At 39.4% G+C, this 10,352-nt stretch overlaps 1 long non-coding RNA gene across 3 annotated transcripts; it reads left to right on the forward strand.

Moving 5' to 3' along the window:
- Window positions 1-1,099: 1,099 nt before the first annotated feature.
- LOC131241449 (uncharacterized) lies at window positions 1,100-3,843 on the forward strand. 3 transcript variants are annotated; one of them, XR_009169033.1, is made up of 4 exons: window positions 1,100-1,225; window positions 1,756-2,038; window positions 3,143-3,527; window positions 3,660-3,843. It is a non-coding gene; the product is annotated as an uncharacterized LOC131241449 (long non-coding RNA). The 3 variants fall into 3 exon arrangements; XR_009169031.1 differs by having other exon boundaries at window positions 1,106-1,264; XR_009169032.1 differs by lacking the exons at window positions 1,100-1,225; window positions 1,756-2,038 and adding an exon at window positions 2,735-2,914.
- The last annotated feature ends 6,509 nt before the right edge of the window (window positions 3,844-10,352 follow it).

A 10,352-nucleotide genomic window follows, 5' to 3' on the forward strand; every position in this document is an offset into this window, starting at 1 on the left:
TATATATTGGTGAATGGATGATGAATGTATTTGGGCTGAACTATCTATTGGTGTGATATTTGTAAGTTACTTGTGATGTTTCTTATAACTTGAAAATTTTCTTTTCATCTTCTTTTGCCTTGTGGAAATTTGATTTCATCTAGATGGGAAGTAGATCCCTAAGCACATGATTAAAATTGCTTTTGAAAATGTTCTACGCTTTTTTTTTTAAAACCCAACTGCTCCCTCACCTGAACATGTCATTGCTTCAATTTAGATTTTGTACAGTTAGACATATATATATATATATATATTGGTGAATGGATGATGAATGTATTTGGGCTGAACTATCTATTGGTGTGATATTTGTAAGTTACTTGTGATGTTTCTTATAACTTGAAAATTTTCTTTTCATCTTCTTTTGCCTTGTGGAAATTTGATTTCATCTAGATGGGAAGTAGATCCCTATGCACATGATTAAAATTGCTTTTGAAAATGTTCTACGCTTTTTTTTTAAAAACCCAACTGCTCCCTCACCTGAACATGTCATTGCTTCAATTTAGATTTTGTGCAGTTAGACATGGCTACCTGTGTCCAATATCATGCAATGTGGGTATTAGATCTGTCTCAGAAATGGCCAGCCATATCCAAATAATTTATATTAAAATAATAACTAAAATTATAATTTAACAAAATATGTCAGTAATATGATCATCAACATAGCCTTCTCCACACTATACGGGGTTGTCTTTTTTGTAACTTGTTTTGCGAATCATATTTAGAACAGGAATTCTTTTGTGTACTTGGGCAGACTGCTAAGGATTGGTAGTTTAATTTCAGCATCTACTAGAATTGGAGTTGTATCTTTTACAATTTATGGTTGTTTCTCTGTTTGCAGTTGTATTACACGTAATATTTGATAGTATTTAGCAGCAGCTGGCATCGAGTATTGGTGCAACTCTTGTGACAGTGTGGTAGCAGTCTGTTGTACTGACTCCACTGTTGCATCTTAAAAGTAGTCCATGGGGATCTATTTGTTCTGATGAGTGCAGGACTTGCATGTCATCTTAATGCTTGTTGTGCATTGCCTTTGTATTCTTATTCAGAACTGGAATTCTTGTGATTTTCTTTTTGTAGATGGATAACATGGAGTGCTTTTTCAAGGAGAAAATGGGTGTCATTGCTGAACTTCGAAGTTCTGGAGTACCTATGGAATGTGCCTAGCCATTGCATAGCATGGAAGTAGGTAAAATCATGTACCTAAGCTTCGAGTACTAGTTTACAGGTATAATATGTTTTTTTAAGATTCTCTTAATGACCACAATTGTAGCGAATGTAGAAACTGATCTCCATGATCCCATTGCACCTCTTGGCTCCGTAGCTTTTTTCCTTTTGGAGTTCGATGTATGCAATATAGAAAATCCACCCTAAAACTGTTCTTTGGACTTCCTTTCACTTTATTTTTATTTTTTTTCTTTTGAACTAACTGCTTTGATTTGTTAGTGCTTTATGTATGTGCTTGAGAGTTCATCTTTTGGGTGTTCTATATTTCTTCCATAGTTTGGTAAGGACAAGGAAAATGAAAAGGAAAGCAGCTAGAGTGCAAGGTTTGCAGTTTTTGTATAATGAATGGTACATCGTCTACAGGGCTGTAATCAGAGTTGTAATCTGAAACAAGGGAGGATGGCATGTTTATCCCTTATTTGAAGAGTAATATTTATTTTTCATTTGTCATCTGTCTTTGAATGAATTTTTTTTTTCCTTCTCCTATTTCAGGGCTTGGTTGCAGAAATATGTGCTTTGACTACAGAAATAGCATGGAACCAGAGCCAGGAAGGTGCAGAAGAACAGATGGAAAGAAATGGTGATTCTCTAAGGATGTGGTGTCGGATCAAAAGTACTGTGAGCGCCACATGCATAGAGGCCGTCAACGTTCAAGAAAGCCTGTGGAAGGCAATGCCACTACCAACAACAACACCACCACCACCACGAAATACACCATCGATTCCAACACCAATCTCTCCATTTCAATCTTCTTTAATTACGGAGAGAATATTTTGTATGTTCAAATTTAAATAGTCTTACTGGGATCCACCACATTGCTTGTAGAAACTAGCACAGCCGAATTACACTGCTGCGGCCTCACCATAAAGCTGATTGCAAGGATCGATCTACAAGCTATGGCCCAAAAACTGGTATTCACCTTTTTCTTTTGTCCAGAAATTTGATTTGGCAGTGATTTTGGTCATGCACGGTTATCAAAGTCAATGTTATATAACATGTTTGAAAGTTATTTGATTCAATATTTTAATACTAACATATGGCCCAATTAATCTGACCATGTCAGGAATACCAACTTTGAATGATTTGCCAGATTTACTAAATACATGTCACATTTTAAGGACAAGCTCAAACATAAGGTACATCCAAAATTAAAGTGGGCCACATCATTAAAAACAACAGGGAGTTGAAACTTTCTCGGGCCCACTTTTTTATTTTTTTATTTTTTTATTTTTATGCCCCAACTGTTCACAAGTTGATTCCCACTTTGATTGAGGGCAGACACAAATTCAGCCTATATGAATCCTCATTGCATTGTATCTTTTGTCAATAATGACTAATTTTCCTTCTCAAGTTGTTTTTTCCAACAGTGTTTTGCTGCAGTCATAATGCGGATAAGGGAGCCGAAAACAATAGCTTTAATATTTGCATCCGGTAAAATGGTGAGTTGATACTCCATGGGTTATGAGAGACTTCTAATCGTAGAAGGAAGATCTTGTGGCTGATTAGATTGTAACTCTTTTAAGAGAATAAGTGCTATGAACCTTTTCATGATAATTCGTAGAACTTAAATACCACAGCAGGTGTCTGTGCTCTAAGCACCTAGATGATGCGAGTTTATGGTTGTGCAAGGAATGAAGATTGGCAAGTCCAGGTACATGTTTGCTTCCCTTCTGTTGTATTTGTTGTAAACCGAAAGTTCAAGTATTTGGTCTTTTAACTAATACTTTTATCTTTGGAATTATGTATTGCAATTGCTTTCGAGTTGCCCTTGGATTTTGTTTGTAAACCAGACTTGTCAATTTGGTTGATGAATTATTACATTGTTGTTGCGTTTGGATGCAAAGTAGATTGATTTACAATCATTCTATTTAATTTACAGGAAATGACAGAAACTGATGAAATTTCCCAGTATTTATAGCGAAGAGTTCTACCTCGAATTTCAGCAAGCACTTGTTATTGGGGTTTTATAAGTAGGGACTGCAGCAGCTGGATCTCGTGTCACATTTCAATGATCCAAACCGTTTATATGATGGGCCTTAAAGCAGATGGGGGTTAAGTAAAATAACTCTCAGATTTGGATATTTTCTTTGCTACTTCTTTTTCTGTCTTTCTCACATCAAATTCCATTCTGAATTTGTAGGCTGCTTGGATGTCCTGCTCACAGTTGGGGCTTATTCAACAGCTAGAGGCATGGTGATCTCAAGGTTGTTTATTAGATTCTTTTGGTTTGGACTCAGTTCAGTATTTGTAACATATATCTACATGTGAGTGTAGTATTATGTTTGAAATTTACATTTTCATATTGTTGTGGCAGACCCATGGTCCCTTTTTGCTATTGCTGTACAATAGTTTTTTATATCCTTGTACTCATACACGCTTCCCAAACTACATTGCAGGAAGGTTCTAGAGGAAAAGATAACCGGAACTCAGATTCTTTCTATTTTTGGATTTATATTCTTGTGTTGGGAGTTTATGCTGGCATACGCATATTTCTTGCTTTGCTACTTAAATTCCCAGCTTGTCACACCTTATCACAGACGTCTGATCAGTGGTCATTCTTTCAATTTTTTAAGTGGATTTATCAGGTACTATTATAAATCAAAATTTGATTTTTGAGTCGCTCGAAGCAGGTGACACCATTGTCCAGTCAATTACATCACTCTTGGCCCTAATAAAAGCCCACAAGGAATTTCCTGACATCACTCATTTTGTTTCTTAATAGTAAATGGTTTCCTTAAACCTACCAGTATTCTATATTGGTGATCTTGTTGGTCTTAGCAGAGCTGGGATGTACAGCTTTCATATTCTTCGACCATAGCTGGAAAAATGTGAGTGTTATCTTTTCATATTTCCATGTCTTCTACTAATTCTTTTAACATCTTTGGTCTGACATCTTTTTCTAATTGATCAAGCTAATCATAGCAATAGGATTTGAATATTTGATTTCTAGATACTTGGTGATACCTAAATGGAAATCTTTATTGGTGTCTTATGTACCATCATTGATTAGCTAATATACTTTAGGTCAGCAGTAGATCCTATTAAATGGCCCACCCAGTTGTTAAATGGGTACCCTCCTGTTTGTCTTAGGAGTTGGTAACTTCACCCACTATTCAAGCCTTTCTTATGCTATCTTCAGTGAATTCGCTGACATGATTTGGTGCCAATGCTCTCTGAATTTAATACACAGGAATGCTATTGTTACTTGGATTGAGAAGAAAACAAGACCTAGTATTCACAATGTAACCACAACTGAGGATGCTGAAAAGATACCAACTGCTGAGAGTAAATTGGTCATGGGATTCCTCGACTCATTGGTGGTACTTTCTTAAACCCTGGATTAGTAAGGCATAATTTCTAGAGGGTTGCACTTATAGTACTATTAAGACTGCGTGGATAAGTGATGTGATTAATGGCAGATTGGCAGTGTTACTCAACGAACTTGTAGAGTTTACTTGATCAAGACTCTGGTCAGATTGGGTAATTTAGTTGTTTTCTTTAACTGAGAATAGTTGGACACAATCATGTTCTTGAAAGTCTTGATTGTGTACTTTAAAGGCTTTAGCCTCGGTTGTTGAGAGCCAAGGTTAAAAATAGATTTAGCTTCGGTTGAAGGCAATTGAGGCTAAAATTTGGATTTAGTCTCAGTTGGAAACAATGGAGGCTAAAATTTTGATTTAGCCTCATTTTGAGAAAACTGAAGCTAAAAAGGTTCTTTTAGCCTCACTTGAAGAACCGAGGCTATAAAAGTCATTTTAGCCTCGGTTGCTAAAACTGAGGCTAAAGCCTTTAGCCATGGGGGTTTCAACCTCGGTTTGGATAACTGAGGCAAAACTGAGGCTAAAGGCTTTAGCCTCAGTTTTTAACCATTTTACCCACAGTTTTGAACCAAGGCTAAAGCCCCCTTTTTTTCTTTTAGTGAAATGGTAATAGAGATGCAGTTTCATAAATGAAAGCAGTTACAAGCACTGACAAGTTGTTGCTATCTTCTGATTATGCAAGTGTATCTTGTTGGGAAATAGGAATTTCGTAGTTCCTACACTTTTCATTTGGTCATTTTGTTAGACACTAGTGCATTAAATGCAGATTGCATTGTGCTGTTGTGTATTGATTCCAACATCTAAAGATCTTTTCAAACTGTATTATGCTCTCCCAGTGAATATTATGAAGTTAAGAAATGCTCTTACCTGAACCTCTAATGGCTAGGATGAATTCTAATCTTTTATTTTGTTAATTGGTTTCAGTTGATTAAACTAATCACTTTTTATGGATTTGAGCTGGTTATTTGTAATATATGAGGGGTTAGCTAGTCTTTTCTTGGATTGAAACTGGTTGTTTGTAATATATGTAGGAAGGGCTCAAAAGAAGGTTAAACAAGAGAAGATACCAAGTAACCAATTCAAGGCAAGGCATAGCCAACAGTTGAAGTTCCGGGTAATTTCTTTTGTATGGGTCCTAGTTTGGTGGGTAAGTGTTTAGTTAGGAGGGTTAAGTCAATTTTTGTTAGAGTGGGACACTTGAGACATTTCCTCTTTTATTGAATTGAGTTGTTACCAATTTTGTGAATAGGATTCTTATCAAACAATAGTGTGAATTATTTTTTGAATGACTATCAGGTGCAAGATTTTAAAAAAAATAATAATAATTTATCGATATTTTTTTTTTATTCACAGATATTTTAGCGACGGACAAATCCGTCGCTAATTTCCGAACATTGAAAATAACGACGGATTCGTGGTCCGTCGCTTAGTCATATTAGCGACGGACTAATTTCTAAGCATCGAAAATCATCAACGGATTTGGTCCGTTAGTTACTCAAATTAGCGACGGACCTTATCCGTCGCTAATGTTTATAGTGACGACTAATTTTTTATTTTTTAAGACGGATTTTATCCGTCACTAGAAGGCGACGGACCTTATCCGTCGCAGATTAAACGACGGATTTTATCCGTCGAAAGAGAAAAACTACCCAGTAAACAGCGACGGACCAAGCGACGGACGAAGTCCGTCGTTTATTTGGTTTTACGACGGATTTGGTCCATCACAAATTAGCAATTTTGGCGTAGTGGTAGATGGGCTGTCTCTATGTTTGGAGCACGGGTTCTCTGTAGTGAAAGCGGAGAGTGACTCTTTAGGCACAGTGGCCTTGTTCTCTAAGGGCCTGTCTGGCCGGGCAGATTCCTTGGCATTAGGAGGGATGGGATCAATTTTAAGGTAATGATGATGGTGTCAGTGGACTGCTGGGAATCCCATGGGATTGACCAATCCTGTGACAAAAATGGAGGGTCTGTTTGGCTTGTCCGTGGGATGTGGGCCATATCCCGAGATCATACACATCTGGCCTGTTTGGTTAGCCATGGAATTGCAGCAATCCCTTAGAATTTTACACATCAATCTGTTTGGCCGGGCGCATGACATCCCATGATTGCTTTATAAGTGGTTTACGTAGCTAGTACCGTTAGGCGGTCCACTATGGGCCCCACCATGATGTATATGGTTTTCTACCTCCAACAATGGCACATACACGGACATGGATTGCATCCTACCCCCGCTCGGGCGGTAATCCGTCAGGGTTGGGCTCTCTGGGGCCCACCATAAATGGTGGACATTCAATCCCTACTTTCTGGTCCACGTAAGCTCTGAAACTGAATCATTTCTTGGATCATACCTTAAAATAATCATATGAAAACGATCAACGGTGTGGATAAATTACTAACATCATGGTGGCCCCAAAAGCGCCCCGCGCGGACGGATTACCGTCCGGGCAGGGTTAAGATGCAATCTCATCGGCACATACACGTACTCCATAGTACTATGGGCCCATTTGACCATTTCAACGATGAATGTCTATTCTATACCAACAAAGATATAAACCATACAATAAAATAATTATTAAAATTTAAAAAAGGGATCAAAATCTAACATAGATCTGCAATCAAACATAAATATAAAACCATGCAATCAAAGATAAATAAAAAAAACATGCAATCAAAGATAAAAACTTTACAATCTCAGATATAGGTAAAGATAGTAAAAGCATACAATTAAGGATAAACAAAAAAAAAGGTAAAAATTATTATTCGTTCGATTACACAACCTCTACAGCTAGAATTTAATAATAATAAGCAGTGCGAAGAAAATAACGACAATGCCAATCAAAAGTCCACAGAAACTCTCTCCACAAGATGGGGCAAGATCATCAATCACCGTGGTCTTAGAAACCATGGCCCGAGTCGTCTGATGGATAGACAAAGTTGACGAATGATGGATGTCAACCTCGTTTAAATGTACGACGACATGAACCGCATAAGTTTCTGTGGCAGGCCGCAACTGTGCACTAGTCCCACCGAAGTAACTCTCCCAGTCGGAAATCGCTTCCCTCCAATTCTTGAATTCCCAGTGTCTCCCTCCACTAAAACCTCGACCTCCAGCTTAACAACGTCCCACATCAGATTAATGCTCGGTCGACGACTCACGAGAATAACATAGTATTTCTCTTTTGCTATTTACATTAACATGTGTATTATTGGCATGCTTGTAAGACCCGTGTCCTGTCCGTACCATTCCGTTAGCTTCTGCAGTCCTTTCGGTCGAATTCCAGCAACTTTCACACCGTATCCGACGTTTGTACACGATCCTAAACCAGGTCCCACATACCGAAGTCGGTTCGAACTGAAACTTGTATCTTAGCGACCGCGTCGTCGCTGCAGTTCCAATGCCGCGACTCGCGCACCGAACCGATACCTAGGCCAGGAGATGTAGGCCAGCGTTTGTTTCAAAGAAATACCGCGCGTTGTGAATATGCCCAAATGAAGTTGGCGAATATCGAGGGAATCTCTACGATATGTCTCATCAATCAATCAATGTTAAGTACAACCATACTCAAGTACAACAACCCATCCCTACTTTTTTCAAAAGTTCACTCTCTCTCCACCTCACCATTCCTCTTTTTTCAAATTTCAACCACAACCATACATCTTTTATAAAATTTTCAACCCAACCCATACCCTTCCTTACATCACCCATCCTTATCATTCCATCACTTCTCTCTCTCCCTCATTTCTCAAAAATCTCTCTAAGCAACTAAGAACCCTAAAACATCCAAGCCTCTCCAACTCTTCCAAAAGCCAAGTGTGGCCCACCCTCTCATCTCTCATCCCCACCATCAAAATTCCATCAACCACCATTAAAAGTGAAGGCAAAGAGCATAGAAGGCTAAGGGACCAAGAAAGAAGCTAGTAAGATGGGTGATCTACTGTTGTTTTCAATTTTAAGGGCCATTTGTTGTGGGACCCACTTGATGTATGTGTTGTATCAATGGAGGGCCCATAGTGGCGAGGTCCCTCCTCTCTACCACCATATCTCTCTCTCTCTCTCTCTCTCTCTCTCTCTCTCTCTCTCTCTCTCTCTCTTTCCTCTCCCTAGAATGAAGTGGGCCCCACCAAATCATGTTAAATCCACTCCATTCATTTATGGTGCGGCCCACCACATTTACCGTCCGGTGGGAAGTCCCACCTGCAATATATATATATATATACACACACACACACACACAATATATTATATTTATATTATGCTATTATATAAATATACACATATATATAGTTGGTGGGCCACATCCATGTGGGACCCACCACCATGCATGTGTTTATCCATGCTGTCCAGCGTCCCTGGTCGCTGGACAGACGAGGCTAACATGGAGTGTGTACACTGACGTGGGTGTGTACTAACAAAAAAGAAAGAAAGAAAGGTTGCTTTTTGGGTGGACCATTTAGGTAGGCCCCACCTTGATTCATATACTTAATCCAGGCCATCCATCCTCTTCCTCAGATCATTTTAGGTATTGAGCCAAAATTTGAGGCTAATCCGATCATCAGGCGGACCATAGTATAGCGAATTGTGTTTCTACCATTGAAATACCGCTGGATGTTTGGGTATGCCAAAACCTGTCTAATATTGGACTCGTTGGGATTGTATCGAGCCACAGGGACCAATGGCTGGGTTAGATTCGTCCGAGGTGGGCCCTACCTACTAAAAACCACCAGATTTAGTTTTTTTAAAAAATAAAAATAAATTAAAACAGTAGCAGCGCTGCTGTCAGAAGACGCAGGTGCTGCCTGCAGCTGCGTGGCAGGCGAACGATTGGGTTGGGGCTCACGGCCCCAACTGTGGGCCCCACCTTGATGCGTTTCAACCATCAACACCATGCATTTGATGGGTCCCCTCGGACCAGGAGGCCGCCCCAAAAATCATTTGTGTATGGAACTCAGGTGGGCCACACCATTTAAAATCATGTGAAGACATGCCTAAACATATAAAAACACTTAGTGGGGCCTACCTGAAATTTGGATGCGACTGAAACTTGGTCTGAACCCTCAGCTAAGTGGGACACACATAATGGGTGGGCTGGATTTGTGAACCACATTGCAGTGGGCCCCTGACCAGACCCTATCAACAGGTTGTACGGCAAATAAACGGTTTAGTGGGCCCTACCCAAGGTCCGTGTGACCTTATAAATAGTTGGATAGCAAATAAATAGTACGGTGGGCCCCAGTCCCACCCAGGTCCACGTGGCCTTGTGAACAGATTAGATGTAAATAAACGTTATGGTGGGCCCTGGTCCACATGACCTTATGTACAGGTTGGATGCAAATAAACATCACCGTGGGCCCTGGTCCACATGACCTTATGCACAGGTTGGATGAAAATAAACATTACAGTGGGCCTTGGTTGGGTGGGAAATGAACATTACTGTGGGCCCCAGGTCTAAGTGACCTTATCAATGAGTTGGATGAGAAATAAACATTATGGTAAGCCCTACATGGGACCCGCTTATGTATGTATTGTAATCCACACCCTCTGTTAGTGTGGGCTCCACCATGATGCATGTGTTTCATCCAAACCGTCCAACCATTTTAGAGATAATTTTAAGGCAGGTGATGGAATAAGAAAAAAAAAAGATGGGTCTAGGATCTGATGGGCCACATTATAGAAACACAGTGAGCTCGAACGCCCACCATGAAACCTTAAGAATTTTAACGGTGGGAATCATTATCACCACTTAAATTTGGGCATGGCCCATGAGATGT

This window comes from Magnolia sinica, chromosome 3 (genome assembly GCF_029962835.1).
Source record: "Magnolia sinica isolate HGM2019 chromosome 3, MsV1, whole genome shotgun sequence".
NCBI classification, from domain to species: domain Eukaryota; kingdom Viridiplantae; phylum Streptophyta; class Magnoliopsida; order Magnoliales; family Magnoliaceae; genus Magnolia; species Magnolia sinica.